A 21,518-nucleotide genomic window follows, 5' to 3' on the forward strand; every position below is an offset into this window, starting at 1 on the left:
ATGCACAAAAGTCAGATCAGCTCCAGGTTCAGAATTTGATCTCCTCAAAGTTCATGGGAGTTCAGATCCAAGGGTTGGTTTGGGGGTTTTTGGTTGTGGTGGTGGTGTTGGGGGTTTTTTGGTCTGTGTTTTTTTACTGAGTATATTTTTAATATAAAGCAGATAAAGATAAGGTGAGAACCTACTATTTCTATAGCAATCAGCCTTTTCAATAGCAAATGTCCCTGTAGCCCACTGTGAACAAGAGGCATGTTTATTCAGAGTAAACTTTACTTTTCCATGAATACATTTACCTTTAATATTCAATGGATGGCGGATGGTTCTATTCAGCTCCATGGAACGAGTTACAGTCCATGTGCCTTCCTCTGTTTCCCTGTGGCATTTGAATGTGGGAGTCAGGGTGTGTAAGAGCCACCTGCTTCAGAATAAAATGTCAGGGATTACTCATTCAAATCACAGCAAGCGGGTAGGGCATGGGTGAAGGTGAACGTCCAACTGCAAACGAGCTGCCAGACCTAGACAAAGAAAAACTCCTCATTATAAGTGTATAAAGTACAAACTCTATGCAAATGAGACAGGGAAATGAGAGCATTGCCTCTTGCCAATAAACTGAATACCCAAACTATGGAAAACAAAGGAAGGCTCCATCAAAGTGCTACAGGAAGGAGGGACCAGAGTGCTCTTAGTAATTGTGTTTGATCCCAGGGGTCGATTCCTCCACTGTGCATGAAGATAATTCCCAGTGATACAGACAGAAAGTATGCATGCATGAATCAAGGAGCAGGGCTTGATCTTACAAAGTGCTGAGCACCCTCAATTTCTATTGATCGCAAAGGATCAGTATCATAAAGGCTCAAGAACCTAACCATACCTGGAAGACCATTTTCATAGAATCATAGGACTGGAAGGGACCTCGAGAGGTTGTCTAGTCTAGTTCACTTCATTCATGGCAAAACTAGGGTATGTCTACACTACAGCACTAATTTGAACTAACTTAATTCGAATTAGTTAATTCGAACTAAGCTAATTCGAACTAGTGCATCTAGACCTAAAAACTAGTTCGAATTAGCATTTTGCTAATTCGAACTAGCATGTCCACATTGAGAGGGCCCTGAACCGAGGTTAAGGATGGCCGGAAGCAGTGCCGGCAGGGCATCAGATTAGGACTTAGGGCGTGGAGCTGCTGTCTCAGCTAGCCGAGGGCTGTGGTTAAAGGGACCCGACCCCCACCCCGGACAGACAGTTCTCAGGGTTCCCCGCTTGCTTGTCTAACTCGATGAGGGACAGCAAAGCAGTCCTGGCTTGGAGTGCCCTGAGTGCCCACACTGGGCACATCACAGCACTCGGCCATCAGCGCAGCTGCACTTGCCGCAGGCTGCCATCCGGGGAGGGGGGGTCAATCGGGGGGCTGCAGGAGAGCTTCCACCCCGAGGAGCCCGCAGAGCCACCCCAGTCCTCCCCATCGGGGGCTCGTACCCCATTCCTCCCTCATCTCCTTCCACTTACCCCTCCCTAGCCCCCCTACCTGATGTACAAAATAAAGGACACGTGTGTTCAAAAACAGAAACTCTCTTTATTGAACAAAACTCGGGGAGACTGGGAAAAGGAGGTGGGAGAAGGGAAGAGAGAGGGTGGGAGAGGGGAGGGCAACTAAAATGATCATGGGTTTGGAACAGGTCCCATATGAAGAGAGGCTAAAGAGACTGGGACTTCTCAGCTTAGAAAAGAGGAGACTGAGGGGGATATGATAGAGGTCTATAAAAGCATGAGTGGTGTGGAGAGGGTGCATAAAGAAAAGTTCTTCATTACTTCCCATAATAGAAGGACTAGAGGACACCAAATGAAATGGATGGGTAGCAGGCTTCAAACTAATAAAAGAAAGTTGTTCTTCACAAAGCAAATAGTCAACCTGTGGAACTCCTTGCTGCAAGAGGCTGTGAAGGCTAGAACTAGAACAGAGTTTAAAGAGAAGTGAGATAAAGTCATGGAGGTTGGGTCCAAGGAGTGCTATTAGCCAGGGGGTAGAAATGGTATCCCTGGCCTCTGTTTGTCAGAGGCTGGAGATGGATGGCACGAGACAAATGGCATGGTCATTGTCTTTGGTCCATCTCCTCCAGGGCACCTAGGGTTGGCCGCTGTCGGCAGACAGGCTACTGGGCTAGATGGACCTTTGGTCTGACCCAGTACGGCCATTCTAAGCTCAGGGCTCAGGGTCGGGGGTCTCACTGGACCACCTTGATTTTCATGCACACCTGCTCCTGGGTGGCCAGGCTGGCAGCTATCCTGCCCTAGACGGCCACTTTCCTGTGCCTAGTGCGGAGGTCGTGGATGAGGTCCACAATGTCTGCACTAGACCAGGCAGTCGCCCGCCTCTTGCAGACCTGGGCAGGCTCCCGGGAGCCGCCAGCCTGGTCCCGGGAAGAGGCGGAGGGCTGGCTGGCAGCGGGTGGCTGGCTCGAGCCGTGCCAAGCCAGCCCGTGTCCCTTTAAGGGTTCCAGGACCGGAAGGGGGGCAGAAGAGTTTCCCTGGTGTTGGCCAGAGTGGCCACCAGGGAAAGCTGGGGAGGGCTAGCCTCCCACTAGTTCGAATTAAGTGGCTACACAGCCCTTAATTCGTACTACTTAATTTGAACTAGGCGTTAGTCCTCGTGGAATGAGGTTTACCTAGTTCGAATTAAGCGCTCCGCTAGTTCGAATTAAGTTTGAACTAGAAGAGCGCTAGTGTAGCGCCTATCAAAGTTAATTCGAACTAACTTCTGTTAGTTCGAATTAACTTTGTAGTGTAGACATCCCCCTACGTATTATCTATACTATCCCTGACAGGCAAGGGTGCCGACAGCTTCCGTGGGCCTCTGGGCAAGGTGTGGAGGGGCACAGCTCCGGAAGGGGCAGGCCCTCAGGTGGAAGGAGTGGAGCCACAGACAGCCTGCCCTGAGTACCACCCAAAATGCACCCACCACACCAGCCCTCACGGCCCAGAGTGTGGCGAACCCCCACTTAGCGCTGCCCAAAGCACACGGCACAGCACTTAGGAGGCAATTTAAAGAGCTCACGGCTTCAGCCATTGCTGCTGCCACAGCTTCAGGCCCCTTTGAATCACCAGCCTCTGGGGCAATTGCCCTCGTTGCTCCCCCTCCTGCTGGAGGACCTGCTGACAGGTGTTTGTCTAACCTGCTCTTAAAAATCTCCAATGATTTCTACAGGATTGCTCCAGCTCCAAACAACTGTTGGCTGTTAAACTTAAACCAAATTTCCTGGCTCTGGATACCTTGCACCTGTCCACCTGCAGCCATCTGCATTGTTCACAACTGCAGCTGTCTGGATGATTCATATATCTCTGTGAATACAGCCACTTCAAAAATTCATAGCTTGGATGAACATCCCCAGCTAGCGGGATGCAGTCAATGATGTCACTGATTGGGCTCAGATAAATGAATTTCAGGCGCTCCTCGAGTGCTTGTCTTATTTCAGTAGCAAGTAGGAGCTTTTGTTTCAAAGTCTGATGCAGTGAATGAGTAAGTCACTATAAAGTTACATGGGCAAAGATAAAAGGAAGCAGGATATGGTGGAGAGTACAGCCTCTTTTTTTTTTTTTTTTTTTTTTTTGCAGGTGTACTGGAAACAATAAAACTGAAGCCTTTGTTTGATTATTCAGCCATCTCCATTTACAATACAAATATACTGGCTTCCCTAGACAAGCCCATACAATCTCATAAGCACACATGACAAAACAAATAGAAGGAAGTCATGTTCTTTCACTGCATCTTTAACCCTCTTTCCCCCGATACAAAGTATATTTGTTTGTATGGTTTATTTTTTGACAAGAAGGGGAAGTTTTTTGGGGTGGGATGGGGAGGTTAATTCAAATGTATTTCTATTGGTATTGCCATTAAATGAAAATTACTTAGTTTCTGATTCTGTACTCAGTTATACTGGTATAAATCAAGAATAAATCCACAAAGGGAAATAGAATTACCCAACACCAGAAAGAATAAGTGTGAGATCAGAATAATGACCATAAATCTCAATTTCTTAAAACACCACTCTCCAAAATCCATCTGAAATCTCCATACTGTCGTAACAGCAAATACAGGGCCAGATCCAAATCCCACTGAAAACCATGGAAAGATTCCCATGGACTTCAACAGCTTTGAATCAGGCCCTAAATCAATTAATAATGGCCCTCAGCAAAACTGGGCCTTGTTCTCACTATACTGTATATTGGGTTGTAATTTTCGCATATGCAAAGCAACTGCAAAGTGGGATTAAAATGCACTATAGCTTGAACCTTCTAGTTGAGCATCCTCAAGACCCAACCAGTGCCAAACCAGAGAATTTGTTGGACCACGTGAGGTCAATATTGTCTAGCATCGTTACCAACACTTCCACTGTGAGTGGACTGCTTAGAGACTTATAGGGGCAAATTAGAACTAAATAACAGCATAGAACACAGAGAGTCAGGACTGGTGGCTATAAACAAACTTGATGGCACCCCAGGAAACTTGTCACACCCATTACAAGGGAGCATCTAGCTAACTAACAGATGTCGCTGGACCAGAGAGTGCCAAAATAAAGTGGTTCAACCTGTAGTGTAAATGACTGCCTAGGACAGTGGTTCTCAACTTGTTTCAGTCCGTGGACCACCAGGCCAATCAAAAAAATTTCGTGGACCACCTCCAGCACACGTAGCACAGGACGAACGACACAGCAACTGCTCAGCATGACGGCGGCAGCTACACTACACTCAGAGCCTCAGACGGAAGTTACTGGCAACACAATGCGGTTGCGTCCTAAATGACGCTATGGATGACGCGTCGCGTGCTTGTGAACACGGCATAAAACAGCCTAACAGCGGCGCCTGCTCACGTCATGTGACTTTGGACAATGTTCCTGTGGACAACTGAAAAAGTCACCATGGACCACCAATTGAGAACCACAGGCTAGGATGTGAGGCAGGGAAAAATCTAGCCTGTACTGTATAATACTTCTTCTCCACAAAGATTACTATGGTACAATTGATGAAAGTCTATAGAATGGTGAATCTAACCTGCATGGAAGTTAACTAATTTTCCTCCAACTCATTTTACAATATAAAGTAAATTGTATCATTTTACAATAATATGAAGCTTTTGACGCAAAACAGCATCCTCATATAAAGTGCATTAACAAGTGCTCACACCTGGTTCTGAGGCAAAATTACTTATTGGCTTGTGCTACTGTGATCATCATAGTCCTGCCTTGCATTACTTACATTGGTTGCCTATATTATTACTTTTATTATTTAATGTCACTCTACATCAATGGTGGATTGTGCTCACATTCACACAGCCATATCTTGTTCTTCGGTGGTCAACTAAGCTTTAAAGGCATACGACCTGAGAAGTAACTCTATCAGAATGTCTTGTATTCATAAGGAGACCTTTCTCCAACACAATCACCACCCCTTTTCTTATTGTCCTATTTCCAAATCACTGTCACCAACACCAGGAACACTACCAGCAGCCTAACAAGATTAGGCACGACATAATTTCATAAAGCAAATACATCAAGTCCAGAATCTTAAAATGAGGGCCTACCCGTTTGTGATGAGCATGATGGTGAAATCACTTGGTGAAATCCGCTGGCCTGTGTTACATGATCATAATGGTCCCTTCTGCTCTTAGGCTATGTCTACATTACAGAGTTTTTTCGGAAAAACGGCCGCTTTTCCGAAAAAAACTTCACTTACATCCACACTGCCATCGCATTCTTTTGAAAAAAAAATCAAAAGAACAGAGGGGTTTTTCCAACATTCATAAACCTACTTCTACGAGGAAGAAGACGTTTTCCAAAAGAGTTCTTTCGGAAAAAGGCGTGTGTGGATGGGGCAGAGGGAGTTCTTTTGAAAGAAGAGGAAAGAGGAAAAAGCACAGGTGCCCTGGTGGCCATTCCATTCATAGTAATCACACCTTATGTGTGGGTTAGCGTCCATTCAGTATAGACGCTATCTTTCGAAAAAGCAGATTGCTTTTTCAATTCGCTTTGGCAGTGTGGAAACTCTCTTTCAGAAGAAATTTTTTTGTAAGATCTCTTCCAGAAAAACTTCTTCTGAAAGAAGGCTGCAGTCTAGATGTAGCCTCAGACTATAAATCTGTGAAGTAACAGGAAACGGGAAAGCTAAGAGCTGATAAACACGCTGATAAACATGCCATGCTGTTCCATATGTGTGCACTGACTTCCCAATGCTAATTTGCCACCATCCATTCCTCATTTATATCCCTCTTAGGGTACGTCTACACTACAACGTTAATTCGAACTAACTTAGTTCGAATTAGTTAATTCGAACTAAGCTAATTCGAACTAACGGATCTAGACTAAAAAACTAGTTCGAATTAGCGTTTTGCTAATTCGAACTAGCATGTCCACATTAAGTGGACCCTGAACCGGGGTTAAGGATGGCCGGAAGCAGTGCATCAGATGAGGACTTAGAGCGTGGAGATGCTGTCTCAGGCTAGCTGAGGGCTGCGCTTAAAGGGTCCCGACCCCCACCCCGGACAGACAGTTCTCAGGGGTGCCCCACTTGCAAAGCAGTCCTGGCTTGGAGTGCCCAGAGTACCCACACTGGGCACATCACAACACTCGGCCATCAGCCCGGCTGCACTTGCTGCAGGCTGCCATCTGGGGAGAGGGGGCAATCGGGGGGCTGCAGGAGAGCTTCCACCCCAAAAGCCCGCAGAGCCAGCCCAGTCCTCCCCATCGGGGGCGCGTACCCCATTCCTCCCTCACCTCCTTCCACTTACCCTTCCCTAGCCCCTTTTCTTGATGTACAAAATAAAGGACAATTGTGTTCAAAAATGGAATCTGTCTTTATTGAACAAAACTGGGGGAGACTGGGAAAAGGAGGTGGGAGAGGGGAAGAGAGAGGCTGGGAGAGGGGAGGGCAACTAAAATGATCAGGGGTTGGGAACAGGTCCCATATGAAGAGAGGCTAAAGAGACTGGGACTTTTCAGCTTAGACAAGAGGAGATGGAGGGGGGACAGGATAGAGGTCTCTAAAAGCAGGAGTTGGGTGGAGAGGGTGCATACAGAAAAGTTCTTCATTATTTCCCATAAAGAAGGACTAGAGGACACCAAAGGAAAGGAATGGGTAGCAGGCTTCAAACTAGTAACAGAAAGTTGTTCTTCACAAAGCAAAGAGTCAACCTGTAGAACTCCTTGCTGCAGGAGGCTGTGAAGGCTAGAACTAGAACTGAGTTTAAAGGGAAGTGAGATCAAGTCATGGAGGTTGGGTCCATGGAGTGCTATTAGCCAGGGGGTAGGAGTGGTGTCCCTGCCCAAGGTTTGTGGAAGGCTGGAGAGGGATGGCACGAGACAAATGGCTTGGTCACTGTCTTCGGTCCATCCTCTCCAGGGTCCCTAGGGCTGGCCGCTGTCGGCAGACAGGCTACTGGGCTAGATGGACCTTTGGTCTGACCCAGGACGGCCATTCTAAGCTCAGGGCTCAGGGTCGGGGGTCTCAGTGGACCCCCTTGATTTTCATGCACACCTGCTCCTGGGTGGCCAGGCTGGCAGCTCTCCTGCCCTAGAAGGCCACTTTCCTGTGCCTAGTGCGGAGATCGTGGACGAGGTCCACGATGTCCGCACTAGCCCAGGCGGCTGCCCGCCTCTTGCGGTCCCGGGCAAGCTCCCGGGAGCCGCCAGCCTGGTCCCGGGAAGAGGGGGAGGGCTGGGGGGCATCGGGTGGGTGGCTCGACCCGTGCCAGGTGCAGGGTCTGCTGGCTGGGTGCTGGCAGGCTTGCACCTGGCACGGGCACCGTAGCCAGCCCGTGCCCCTTTAAGGGGTCCAGGGCCGGGAGGGGGGCAGACGAGTTTCCCTGGTGTTGGCCAGAGTGGCCACCAGGGAAACCTGGGGAGGGCTAGCCTCCCACTAGTTCGAATTAAGGGTCTACACAGCCCTTAATTCGAACTAGTAAGTTCAAACTAGGCTTAGTCCTCGTGGAATGAGGATTACCTAGTTCGAACTAAGCGCTCCGTTAGTTCGAATTAAATTCGAACTAATGGAGCGCTAGTGTAGCGCCTATGAAAGTTAGTTCGAACTAACGTCCGTTAGTTTGAACTAACTTTGTAGTGTAGACATACCCTTAGAGACCCAGTTCTTGTGTAATGACCACTAGTGGATTTATTAGGAAAAATGGGGAGGAGGAACCCACAAGTTATCTCCACATCTGAATCATTTAGGGTGTTCATTTAAGGACTAGAATAAGTCATAGGGACTGTAGAGCCATGCTCAAGATCCCAGCTGTTAGAGTCCTGGGATGAGATCAGACTCTCATCTTTCATTTTAAAACAAACTTATATTTCTAGAGATGCAAAGAAAGTCTTGAAAATGTAACTGGAGTGTAAATTATGCCTGCCTGGGTGTGCAGAAAGGCTGAAAAACAGCTGCAAGAGGTGTGAACCATTCCATCCATTTTAAGTCTGCAACCTACTGACACCCCAAAGAGAGGCAGGGCTAAATCCTGAGGGCAGAGCCACATTGAGGAGGTACCACAGGAGACCCATATAGGGCCCCCAAACTGCCTTAATTTCAACCCTGGTTCTCTTATCTATGCAAGTCTTCAGGGCAGAGACTGTTTTAATTTGTGCGTTGTGCAGCTCTGAGCGGACAGTAAGCAGTAAACAAATCATAAATAATAACAACAAAGAGAGGCAGTTTGCGGGGGTGAGCACTTTCTCAACATGAAAGTCTCTATGAGATGCATTATGCTAAGTAAAACATTGTGATGACAGGTTTAGTGCTTAAAGGAAAAGGATGTGGGTATTAAGCCTTCAATGTGATGGTCTGTGGTGGGGACATACCAGCAGGATGAGCAGATCGTGAATACTCACTTGCCTCTTGTATCCTTGATGTGAATAGAAATGCAATTAATGGAATCTTTACTAGACAGCCATTTGGTCTAAATAAAGACTTCAAAAGCTGGAATGTCAGAAGCCGCTATTGTACCTAAGGAAAAGTATATCTCAGAGCCTCCCTCTCCGTAAAGTCCAAATGACTGGAAAAAAGAGTATTTGGATGGTATCACTGGAAATGCCACTTTCTCCAACATGCAATGAATCAGCAACTAATAAAACAAAAACAAAGGCAGTGAAATGAGTTTTTAGATACAAATGGACAAATCAGGTTTGCATGGATAATTCAAATGAGGAAAGTAACCGGTGCCCTGCTGCCTCTCTGCATTTGAATGACAAATAATGCAAAAAGATGACAAAAGTACATCCCATGACAGAGCCAAGAAAACACAAGCCTTTGGCATCTGAGTACAATTCAGTGTCAGGATTGATGGAAGATGACCTTTTCAATGTGATCGTGCTAGAGTTCAGACTAAAAGAGTAACTAATAATCAGGGCTCGCCGAACTGCGGCGAGCCCCGCTGGCCAGCCGCTCTGTCCGGCGATCTGTGCATGCACAGATTGCCGGAACCCAGCTCTTCCGGGTTACAATCTACTCACCCCGGGCGAGTAGATTGTATAATTTGTCGAGCCCTGCTAATAATAATAATAATAATAATAATAATTAATAATAATAATAATAAAACCCAAAATGCTCTTTTATTGTTCTCAGGGGGTACGAGAAGCTTGTCAAGGGGGTACAAGGAATATTTGGTAAATAACTAGATTATCCTAATTGAAATATTCCAAAAGTAGTAGTCAGATGTAAAAATAGATTACATGCATCTGATGAAGTGGGTCTTTGCCCACAAAAGCTTATGCTCCAACACTTTGGTTAGTCTATAAGGTGCCACAGGACTCCTCGCTGCAAAAGTAGTAGTGTTAGTGAAAAAAGTTGTGGATTCTAGAGTCTAGAATTTATTTCCTTTCATATTGAATAGGGGGTACAGGAAGGTTTACTAAAAGCCAAAGGAGTACAGGGACCGAAAAAGGTTGGGAACCCCTGGTCTAGACCGTCCCTGACAGACATTTATCTAACCTACTCTGAAATATCTCCACAGATGGAGATTCCACAACCTCCCTAGGCAATTTATTCCAGTGTTTAACCACCCTGACAGTTAGGAACTTTTTCCTAATGTTCAGCCTGAACCTCCCTTGCTGCAGTTTAAGCCCATTGCTTCTTGTTCTATCCTCAGAGGCCAGAAAGAACAATTTTTCTCCCTCCTTTTTGTGATACCCTTTTAGATACCTGAAAACCGCTATCATGTCCCCTCTCAATCTTCTCTTTTCCAAACTAAACAAGCCCAGTTCTTTCAGTCTTTTTTCATAGATCAAGCTACATCTGTACTACAACAGAAAGTCGATTTAAGCTATGCAACTCCAGCTATAAGAATACTGTAGCTGGAGCTGACATACCTTAAGTTGAGTTACTGCAGGGGCAGATGGGAGAAACTTGTTGACTTCCCTTACTCTTCTCATCTGAAGTAGAATAACACAGTCCATGGGAGAACGATCTACAGTTGATTTTCTTCACGAAAGCTGCTAAACCAACTGCCAGTTGATCTATCTCAGAGCATAATCTGGGCTGTAGTGTTGATGTAACTGTAGACTCAGCACTTTAAAGAGTGCTTTGGAGTACCTAGGTTATGAAAGGTATAACCCAAAAGTCTCTAGAGCAGATTTACTTGTGTTTTAGAAATTAATGCTAGGTTTTTTTAATTAGCTCTTAAATATATCAATATAGATTTTTGAAACCAAACATTCTGCATGAGAAAAGCCAAAGAAACAGCTGCAAGAGCTGTAAGAAAAAGGGTGATATCTGAGAGTGTATTGGGAATGGATGGACATTGATTGTTCTTTCTTGTAGAGTGATTAATAATGGTATGGGGAATTGCATATCCGTATCATAAAGACCAGATGTCAGCTTATCCCAGTGACATTTCACTCAAGAAAAACTTTGCCCATTTTGCTGATTGTGACATTCTGAAAAGTCCCCCTGGCGTGAGAACACTCCTCACCACCCACCCTTCAAAAATCTGGAATATACTGGAAAAACTAAAGGGTTTAATTATAATGTGTGGGCTGGATTCTGGGTTCTGCTACAATCTCTTTGTGCCTCTAGTGGTGCAAAGGAGCCATAGTGATGGCTTAATCAGCTACCTAGAAAATCACTCTGTGTAGGGAGAATCCTTTCCACCTTTTATTCTTTATTCTACTGGTGGGTAATGAAGTAACTTTTGATAGTCTGAGAAATGCAGCATGTTTTCTTAGGAGGTAGCCTTTTTCTTTTTTTTTGCAAGAAATCAAGAAGTACCTGTCAGCAGATTTATTTTAACATAACCTAACAGACTTCAGCAGAGCTCTGCTGAAGGTTCCATAAGATCTAGCAGTTAAACAAGGGAAATGAACTACAGGACTCCTGGGTTTTTTTTCACAGTCTTTGCCCTGGTCTCACCTGGAAATTCACTCTGCCTCAGTTTTCCCCTCTGTGAAATGAGCACAATAAAACTTCAGAAAGGCCTAACTGATGTATATACAGAGCTCCAAGAGCCTCTGGTGAAAAAATGCTCCAAAAATGCAGTATGCTATAATTTTTAATGGCACTGTTTATTTGAAAGCACCATCCCAATTAGAAAGGGGGTGCAGGAAAATCTGCTATATGTATTGTCAGGACAGGATGCATGCAACCTGTATTGTGGTGACAGCTGGTCCAGTCGATGGCTTTCATTACAATGAGGGAGCAGGTAGTAGCAGTAGGTTGACAGGAGATTAGTAGCCAGCACAGGAAATGATTGTCGAAACATCCTAATTATGGTCTGTCTCTCTGCATTCACTCTGTGCTGCACGTAATTACAGGGAACAAAGCAGAAAAGGGGGCCTTTTCTCAGGAAAGAATTGTCCTGAGATGCATCTGCCTACCTAAACTGTCAATGGGAGAACAGTGTGCTAATCATAAGCTCTTACTGTCTAAGGACAGGTCTACACTGGTGGAAAAAATCAAAGTATGATACACAATACTAGCTACAACAATTGCATAGCTGGAATCAACATACTTTACATCAATTTTCTGGGGCAGCCCCCGAGCGGGAAGTCGATGGGAGAAACTCTCCCATTGATTTCCTTTTACTCCTCATGACTGTGAGGAGTACTGCGGTCAACGGAGTCAGCGTTATGGTTCAGTTTAGCAGCTCTTTACCAGACCTAATAAATCAAACCCAGAAGATTGATCACCAGTACGTCGATCCTCTGGTACATATAGACAAGCCCTAATCGAGAAAAGACTGAGAAAGGAAGAGATCATAGAATTGATACCATCTGTGTTTTTCTTTCTTCTCCATATCTGCTTTTCTTTTCCCTATAAAGCAGATAGGAAAATGGCCACATGAGATTCCAACATCTTTGTGAAGCTGTAGTCAGTTTTTAATGTATCTGAAAATATGTAACATCTCTCACTTCAGGAAATAAAGGTGGGGGGGAGGAAGTGAAATGGAGCACACAAGCAACATTATCAGTTTGTATGAGCAGGCAAAAATGGCCTATCTTCCTTGGTGGTGTGAGCAGGTATGACTCCATGGCAGTCAATGGACTTCTTCCTGTAGTATCCTGACTGGATAATCTGTTTACGCAAAGAAGGGGCTGGACTTGGAGCATTTTCATTGCCATGCCTAGGCGAAACCAAAGCAGGTGCAACTTTGTTGGGGTGACTTGAGGTTTTCACCCATCGTGTAAGTAAGAGCAGATTTTGCTCTGTGATTAGAACCATATCTGCCAAGACATCAGAGTAAATTCACTAGATCAAAAGAGAAGCCTTTGTTGATGCAACAAGTGGTAAAAATAGGCCCCCTACTGTCAGCACAGAATCTTTGTCTTACACATACTTTGATGACAGTTCTATACTTTTCAACATACAATATTCATTTGCCTATTAAAGAGGAAACAAGAGAGCTGTCTCAGAGCTAAGAAAACATTATCAGAAAAATGAATTTTCTTACTAGTCACTTACTCAGCATGTAGGTCCAATCCTACATCATTAAAGACAATGGGAGTTGTGGCCCTGACGTCTAAGGGTATGTCTGCACTATGGGATAATGTTGAATTAAGATATACAATTTTGGCTACGTTAATGCATAGCTGAAGTCGAAGTATCTTAACTCGACTTTTGGCGCTGTCCACACTGCAGGAAGTTGAAGGCAGACCACTCTCCCTTCGACTTCCCTTACTCCTCGTGGAAGCAGGCCTACTGGCATCAATCGGAGTGCCAGTCTTAATTCAAATTAGTGTGTCTTCACTAGACCAGCTAATTTGAACCCTGGAAGATTGACTGTGGTAGCTTCAATCTTTTCTGTAATGTAGACATACCTAAAGGGAGCAGAATTGAGACCAATATGTATGAGGATGGTGTTTTTGCTTATGCTCCATCTATTGCTTTTCCAAGGGTACTACTGCTTTCACTGGACACTTGTGTATATGCAGCAAAACCTTGGACGCTTCAGATTTTCTGCGGAGATGGCCCCCATGCTGTGGAGCCTGTGGTCAGAGTGCTCTAACAGCTGGACAGGCAGACACCCAAATTTCCCTGCTCCCGGAAGAAGAACCTGCCAGAAAGGCTTGAGGAACTCTTACAGATCTCCCATGATCCATAAGAGAAAAGTATCAAGGGCCCCAATAGCACCCATCTCAATCAGATCCTCCCCTTCCAGAGTCACCCTGAAGGCCCCGAGTTCCCCACACAGCACATGCTAGCTCAGAACATCACCCCAATATCATTCATCTCAATGCCCCTGGAGAGATGACCTTGTTTGGTACATTGGTGGGAGTTAGCAAAATTAACAAGGAGTCTGGTGGCACCTTAAAGACTTACAATTTTATTATGGCATAAGCTTTCAGGAGTTGCAACTCACTTCATCAGATGCATGAAGTGAAAGAAAAACAAACAGGTGGTAGGGATACAGAGATAGGAGTGTTACACCAGAGCTAATTCAATCAGGGTGAATGTGGATAAGAAGATGAGACTACCTAAGTAGAAAGTTACTTATTGTAATCAGAGAGCCATTCCTAGTCCCTGTTTCAGACCCATTATGATGGTGCCAAATTTGCATATGAATTCCAGCTCAGCAGTTGCATGTTGTAGCCTGTTTTTGAAGGTTTTTTTTTTTTTGGCCTGATGATGGCAACTTTCAAATCTGTAAGGGTATGTCTATGCAGCAAAGTTATTTCAAAATAATTTTCTACATAGCCATTCCATTATTTCAAAATTAATTCAAAATAGCGGAGGGCTTATTTCGAAATTGGTAAACCTCATTCCATGAGGAATAGTGCCAATTTGAAATTGCTATTTCAAAATAAGTGCCGTGTAGATGCTTATTTCAAAATAGGGGGCCTCCAGCCCTTCCCAGGGTGCCCTGCTGGCCGCCCTGGCCACAAGGCAACTTCTGACCTGATGCCCTGCTGGAACTGGTTCCAACCAGCCTTAAATGCGATTCAACATCCACTCAGTGTGGACGTGCTATTTCGAAATAGAAAAACGCTATTTCAAAATGCATTTTGTGTGTAGACATGTTATTTCGAAATAAGATATTTCAAATTAACTATTTCAAAATAGCTTATTTCAAAATAATGCTATAGTGTACACATACCCTAACTGTATGTCCAGGGATGTTAAAATGTTCTCCCGCAGGTTTTTGTATGTTACCATTCTTGATGTCTGATTTGTGTCCATTTACTTTGTTTCATAGACACAGTCCTATTTGGCCAATGTACTAGGCAGTGAGACATTGCTAGAACATGACAGCATTCATCACATTAGTATATGTGCAGGTGACTAAGCCTTTGATGGTATGGCTGATGAGGTTAAATCTTATGATGGTGTCACTAGGGTAAATGTGTGGACATTCTAAGCAAAGGGGTTTGTTGCAGAGATTGATTCCTGGGTTAGTGTTTCTGTTGGGGGGTGTGATTGGTGTGAGTATGTGTGTCAGGCTGGGGGGATGTCTGTAAGTGAGGACTGGGATTTACGTAGGCGAGATTTGGATCAATGCATTTCTGCGGTATTGAAGCGGAGGCGTATGCTCCATTCCTTGGCCTGCCCAGTGTTTTACAATTTACACGTCCCTCCTGTGACAGAGAAAGGGTTAATTCCAGATTTCTGCATCTTGCTAGTCTTACGAAGATGTTCAAAGCCCCAAGTCCCCTTTGCCCAATCCTAGCAACGCTGCCTCCATATCAAACTTCACCAGAGGTAATTGGTCTCCGAAGGACAGCAAAATGGCAAGAACGTGCCCTGGGCTGCAAGGTGTGGAGTGTGGAGAAAATTAACACCAGCTTTTTTTTCCATTCCATTTATGAATTTAATGTTGCTCAGAGGCTGACTGAGCCTTACATCAGCTGTCAAATGGGTTTTATTTTTTTACACAAACAGATGGGAAGACAGTTCATTCACAGCCTCTGCTGTGCAAACATAATTGCCTGGGCAGCTTGCATAAATCAACTATTTAGATGAGGTTTTCCTTAGATCTGGAGCACTTTTTGATGAGAAATCTTACTGCAAAAAAGCCAGCATAACTCATATGAGACCAGAATGTAGATTCATGCTATGCTAGGAATCAGCAGCCAATTCAAAAAATGTAAGAACTGCATCACAGCTCTACCTGAAACCAAAAGGCACCTTTTGTTATGCTCACTTTCCCCAGCTGTGGTGTTCATCATGTATTGTAGGTCTCTGCCCTGGTGGATAAGTACATGGTGTGTCATGTATATTTGGTTCCTCGGGGCTAGATTGTGCCTGCATTGTGATATGAGGAGGTGTACTGACCTAAAGAGAGCTTCCAGAAATGTGCTGAGTATAGAAACCCTTGCTCTATTCTCTTTTGCAGGGTACAACATGCATTCTTCTGACATGGGACCAGTTCTTCTGGCTGGTGCAATGGGGGAGGAGGGGACTCATAGTGCTCCACCAAGCCCCAACCCATCTCCCTTCTGAAGGCTAGCATGGCTGTCATTGCTAGCCTTGAACGTTCCTTGTAGTCCTGGAAAGCAAATATTGGGATTAAGCCTGGATCTTGGACACAGGTGCAAGGGGGGGAAGCTGCTTTGTTTACTCTCCTTCACATATGAATCTGTGCAAAGACAAGCACAATTTATCCTTAATTGGTTTTCATAGAATTATAGAATGCTAAAACTGGAAGCCTGATTGGCCTGGGGGCGAGGGGAGCGCCCGAAGCCTCCTCCCACCCTATTCCCACCCTGGGAGAAGCATGTAGCAGGGCCAGGAGTGGGTGCCTAGTGGGAAGGGGGGGGAGGGGCTCCCTCACCCCCAGACCAATCATGGTCTGTTTTGGGGAGGGGTAGCCCAAAAGTGTACTGGCCCTGCCCCTTCTGGTTTAGGCCCCACTCCTTCCGGGCAGCCTGGGGCTATTTCAAAACTTTGTGAAGTGGCTCCCGGCCAAAAATTATTGCCCATCCCTGGTCTAGATCACCCCTGATAGGTGTCTCTCCAACCTGCTCTTAAATATCTCCAGTGATGGAGATTCCACAACCACCCAGGGCAATTTATTCCAGTGTTTAACCACACTGAAAATTAGGAAGCTTTTCCTAATGTCCAACCTAAACCTTCCTTGCTACAATTTAAGCCCATTGCTTCTTGTCCTATCCTTAGAGGCCAAGGAGAACAACTTTTCTCCCTCCTCCTTGCAACACCCTTTTAGATACTTGAAAAAGTATTCTGACGGGATACTGCTGTAGTTTCTACTTCTTCACGAGTTTTACAGCTAGCAAAGCGTTCTCAACAGAGTAAATGCCAATGAAATCTGTCCCACCAGAGCTGGTACTCAGAGCACAGCAAAAAGCATCTCCTGAAATGTTTTTGGCAATATAGGGATTAAGAAGGGGCCATGGCTAGAACATTGTAATCACTAACTCAAAGTGGTGGTGGCTCATGGGAAATTCTTCCATCAATACTTATTAGCTAAAATGGGAAGGAATGGTGTCCCTAGCCTCCGTTTGTCAGGGGCTGGAAAGGGAATGACAGGTGAGGGATCACATGATGATTCCCTGTTCTGTTCACTCCCTCTGGGACACCTGGCATTGGCCACTGTCAGAAGACAGGATACTGGGCTAGATGGACCGTTGGTCTGACCCAGCATGGCTGTTCTTATGTTCACCAGTTGCTTTAGAAGATATGAAGCCACCAGAGACAAAATGAGCAATAAAAGAACCAGTGAAAAATAAATGCCTTGAATTCTTTAAGTGTATGTCTACACAGCAAAGTTATTGCAAAATAACAGCCGTTATTTCAAAATAACTTTCCTAGTATCTACACAAGCCAACTGCTATTTCGAAATTAATTCAAAATAGCGGAGGGCTTATTTTGAAATTGATAAACTTCATTCCACAAGGAATAGCACCAATTTCGAAATTGCTATTTCAAAATAAGCGCTGTGTAGACACTTATTTCGAAATAGGGGGCCTGCAGCCCTTCCCAGGGTACCCTGCTGGCTGCCCTGGCCACAAGGTAGCTTCTGACCTGATGCCCTGCCTGAACCAGTTCCGACTGGCCTTAAATGCGATTTGGCATCCCATCAGTGTGGATGCACTATTTCGAAATAGCAAAAAGCTATTTCAAAATGCATTTTGTATGTAGACGCATTATTTCAAAATAAAATATTTCAAAATAGCTATTTTGAAATAACACTGTTGTGCAGACGTACCCTGATATGCTATTTTGTGGAGGAGAGGGTTAAAAATTGATAGAACTCTCTGCTCTCCCTAGGTCATTCACTTGGGGCCTGATCCAAAACCAACTGAAGATAAGATTGAATCAGGCCCTTCTTTGTTTCCACTTATTTTTTATGCAAACTATGCTCTGCCCATTGCATCCTTTATCCATACTCAAGCAATGGCAAATGCCAACCCTTGAATCAAAATAGCTTTGCATGATTTGTAGGCTTCTTCACTCATAGATTTTTCTTTGTCTTTAGAGTCTAGCTCATGAAAACGTAAGTTAGGTCATAAACTATTTCAGTATCCCTCCCCAACCAGGCCAAGAGAGTGATTTTTCAGTAACTCTGAAAGCACCCTTTGTAACAATGGCATCTTTAACATAAATAGTTACGGTTATTTCTCTCTTTCTTACAAGTGAGATGATAATGTCCACAGAAAGGAAAAAATCCTGACGTGCAATACATACTTATTGATGTCAGTTGGATGGCAAAATATCTGAGGGCAAAATATGGCTCTGAAATGTATCATTACTGGCATCTGAGACAGAGTTCTGAGACAGCAGAAATTCTTCACTGAGTAATAGCAGTGACATTCAGTTTGAGTTCCCATCCAATATATTTGGCCTGTTTTCATCAACTTGCCACACCAGTATACTGGACAGTGTTCGTAAATTCCACAGATATGTTTTTATTGAAATGGTTGAGTGATCTGGTCTTGCAAAGAAACTACCACCACCACCACCACAAAAAAGACTAAACAATATGTAAAAAACAAAACAGGAGAACCAGAAGCAAATCACTTAATAATCCAAAAGAGAGTATCAAAATCCATGTTTTAGCACCAATAATTTCTGAAAAAGCCTCATATGAGCTGAGGAAAATGAAATCAGCAAAAAAGGAGTGAAGCAAAAGAGAAGGGCACTAAACTTTTCACTAAAACATTCTGATGGGAGATGGAAATTAATTTCTAAAAAACGAAATACAATTACATTTCGTTGTCTCTTCAGCTGTGTTGTTGCCTTAATGATATCCATACAGCCTAACACTGAAGTCCTCACATGAAACTCTATTCTAGTTAACTGAGGTGCACAAAGGATGTGCAAACGTGGAAAATATGAGTAACTCCTATTGACTTCAATTGAAGTAATTTATATTTTGTGATAGGATAATAGGCTTGATCAGAGTAAGAAAATGAACAGTAAAATCAAGGCCAGGTTTGCTCTGTGTAAATGCAAAATAATTCCACTAAATTAATCCAGATTTATACTGATGGGAGCGAGAGAGAAATTTTCCCCATTGCTGTTCAATGTTCCTCTCTCTAATTGAAATCTGAAGGAATAACTGATTGCATAAATCTGATAGTCCATATTGTGCTATTAACATTTAAGCATAATTCCCCACTGAAGTCCGAAGAAGATCTGCTGTAAATGGCCTGATGTTATGATCCACCACAAACTTGGCAGGGGTGGTTATGGAGAAAGCGTCACCCTTAACTCTGAATTGCCTGACTTTTGTTGGTTTATTTTCCAAACTCTGTGACAGTGAAACAAAGCAATCTGTGATCAATAAACATCTCCTTCATGAAATACAGCTTGTTAGAACATGCCTGTTTTTATTTCAGTTGCCAACCTCCAAACAGCCCCTATGGAAAGGGCACCCTGGAATATCACTTCTCTTTGTAGCTGGGGCAGGCTGCAGTATGCAGTTTGAATCATGGTCTTTAGAACAGTCAGTACAGCAAGAATGGGTGTTGGCTATCATGGAGGCTCCCTGGGTGAGTCATTATCACACCAGATACCTGGATGACCTTGGTGTGCCCTTGTTTAGCTGAGTTCATTAGACAAGCCAGGCTCTATGCTGCTACTCCTCCCGTCGTATTTCTTTGTTGAAAGCCACTGAGCTAACTGAATGCATAGATTTTAAATTGAGAGCGAAGAGATTCTCAGCTTCATTTTAATTTTGATTGTTCATTGTAATAAAAGGTGCAGCTGGTAGAAAATCAGGAAATAGGTATACAAGGGAAAAAGCAAATTCTGTTTTCCAGAATATATCAGGACAGATTCTGCCATTTCACTCAAATTAAATACAGGTTGAACCTCTCTAGTCCGGTGTTCTCTGATCCGGCAACATCCATGGTCCAGAACAATTTTAGTTGGCCGCGTGTCCACTTATCATTGGTGTGACCAAGTTTCCTGCAGTCCCATATGGTATGTCTACACAGCAGGGTTAAAGTAGAATTAAGCTACACAATTGACGTTGCTGAAGTTGCATAGCTTAAGTCAAAATAGATTAACTCAGCTTTAGGCACTGTCTACACAGCAGGAAGTAAAAGGAAGAACACTCTCGTAAAATTAGGATTACAGCAGTCAGCGTAAGAAGTCTTCCAGCTCAACATTATTCCAAAATAAATGCTTGTAATGTAGACACGCTCTTTGGTATTTCAGAATAACATTAGTTGTTCCGAAATAATGTGGCTGTATAGACGTACCCATAAAGTTTGTTCACAGTCACCATTCCTGGCTCTTTGTGTACTGTGCTGTTAGTTAGGTCTAATCTACCCCTAAATGTCTTCTAAGAATCCAGTAAGCAGTGGAAGTGTTGGTAATACTGCTAGACAACATTGACTTTCCTGGTTTGGCAAATTCTCCGGTTTGGCAATGGTCAGGTCCCAAGAGTGCCGGATTAGAGAGGTTCAACTGTAGTATTTCCTGGTTTTCTAGGAGACTACTTTCACAGGAAAGTTGGCATTTTCAAGGCCAACTAGGGAATTAGCTACACAGCTTACTGTGAAATGAATGGGAGTTGTGTGGCTAACTTCTGTGGTCCAAAAGTTTCAGTGGGGTGGCCGTGTTAGTCTGTTAATGGAAAAACTTAAAAAACAACAAATAGTCTTGCAGAACCTTAAAGACTAACAAAACATGTAGAGAGAAACATGAGCTTTCCTGAAGAAGTGGGTTATGCTCACAAAACCATCTAAATTTGTTGTTAGTCTCTAAAGTTCTGCAAGATTAATTGTTGTTTTTTAAGTTTTTCCCTGTCCAGAGGGTCTCAAACTTTTCCATGTAGTGATTCCTTCTTCCCACTAGAACCTCCCCCCATAATCCTTTTCCAACCTCATAAGAGCTATTCAACATCCCCCTTCTCATTTAGCAATATGAAAGGTCAGATGTCATCTCCCACTTGTTTGCTACCTATCTGGGAGGTTGTGAACCCCAGACTGAGAGCCTCTGCTCTAGTAAGCATTAAAGCCTCAACTGAAGGCCTACTTAGTGCAAGAAAGAGTAGCAGAGTGCTATTCTGTGAATTTCAAGATGATGTGCAATGAAAGGGTTCTTTAAGGTTGGTGAGCACTACAGTCAGTATCCAGGGGATGAATGCCATTGCTGTCAAGTTACTTTGAAGTTCGCCCTATTGAATCAGATTCTGATCTCAGGTTGATATACATGACAAGAGACTTTACTGGTCAGTAGAATTCCATTGAGATGAAACCACTGTCAGAATCAGGTCCTGTGGATTAAAATAGCCTATTTTCTTACATTTTCTTAATGTACACTCTACCCTCACTGCTATATCATGAACATAGGTCCTATTGGACATGTTGCAGGACCTGCACAGTCAATATGAAAATAAGCAACTCTATATGCAAACGAGGCCAAATTCAGTTTTGATATACACTCTATGCAACCAGATGTGATCAGTAATTTTAATGGTATCTCAGGGCAGAATTCGGTTCACTGTCTGAAATTCGTTGCTGGAGCAAATACATTGAAGACAATAGATATACCCCAAATGAACTGACCCTGCTCCTTTCAGTACTTAAAAATAACAGTCTTTTTCTTGTTAAAAAGGGGGAGGGGAGAAACATGGGAGAGTA

At 43.9% G+C, this 21,518-nt stretch overlaps 1 protein-coding gene across 2 annotated transcripts in view; it reads right to left on the minus strand.

The window, feature by feature from the left end:
- The window catches only part of TTLL10 (tubulin tyrosine ligase like 10), a 200,565-nt gene that overhangs the window by 144,140 nt on the left and 34,907 nt on the right, over nt 1-21,518 (minus strand). The gene's annotated exons all lie outside the window — the stretch shown is intronic.

The sequence above is a fragment of the Pelodiscus sinensis genome, chromosome 24 (assembly GCF_052426305.1).
Source record: "Pelodiscus sinensis isolate ZL-2025 chromosome 24, ASM5242630v1, whole genome shotgun sequence".
Lineage (NCBI taxonomy): Eukaryota > Metazoa > Chordata > Testudines > Trionychidae > Pelodiscus > Pelodiscus sinensis.